Genomic DNA, 775 nt, shown 5'->3' with positions numbered 1-775 from the left:
GAACGACAAAGCAGTTTTAACATAGTTTGAGTGAAGGAATTCATTTTATAGATAAAATCCCAAGAGTCTACAGAGAAAAGAGAGTGAATGCGAAGTAGACTTTAACACGGCTATGGGAGCGAGCCGAGTGTCGGCTAACCGGGAGAATTGCTTGAAAGAAACGCGACACCGAATGAGCGGTCAGAACAAAGCCTCAATACGGGATTCTCGTGGTGTTTTTGTTGCTGCCTTGTCTTTTGCATAGAGTAAAAGACAAGGCAGCCATCGAATAGGGCCCGATTGTTCCTACTTGGTCAGCCGAGGAGCAAGGGGAGGGGGGCAAGCGTCTCAACCAAGCAAAGCTCACCATGGGGAAGGTGGCTATACCAACTAGCCTGATGCCCTGCTCCCGCAGTGACGGATAATCGTACTCTGGTTTCTCTTCATAACATACAAGTCTTTCGCCTTTTACTAAAGACTTCCGTGGAGAGCAGCACTAATGAGTTGTTTCTATTATTGGCAGGCTTTACCTTTGCGGTTGAAGCGTCTCAACCAAGCAAAGCTCACCAAGTAGGAACAATCGGGCCCTTTTCGATGGCTGCAACACCTGAAAGAGATATTGATGCGAGACCCGATCAAATGCTTTTTCAAAGTCTAAATTTAAGATGACAAGCCGGGTGTTTCTGTCTCTAGCGTAATCAATGATGTCTCGAATCAGTACGAGGCTGTCGGTGAGTTGTCTCCCTGAGATGGCACAAGCTTGGTCTGGGTGAATTACCTCCTCTAAAACAGAGGA

The 775-nt window shown here is 46.8% G+C and overlaps 1 non-coding gene across 1 annotated transcript; it reads left to right on the top strand.

The window, feature by feature from the left end:
- The first annotated feature begins 406 nt into the window (after positions 1-406).
- On the top strand, positions 407-520 carry LOC140285942 (U5 spliceosomal RNA). Its single transcript, XR_011910874.1, has one exon. It is a non-coding gene; the product is annotated as a U5 spliceosomal RNA (small nuclear RNA).
- Positions 521-775: the final 255 nt, after the last annotated feature.

This window comes from Leuresthes tenuis, unplaced genomic scaffold (genome assembly GCF_036924035.1).
Source record: "Leuresthes tenuis unplaced genomic scaffold, fLeuTen1.0.hap1 SCAF_65, whole genome shotgun sequence".
Taxonomy (NCBI): domain Eukaryota; kingdom Metazoa; phylum Chordata; class Actinopteri; order Atheriniformes; family Atherinopsidae; genus Leuresthes; species Leuresthes tenuis.
This window is presented reverse-complemented; position numbering and strand designations above follow the sequence as displayed.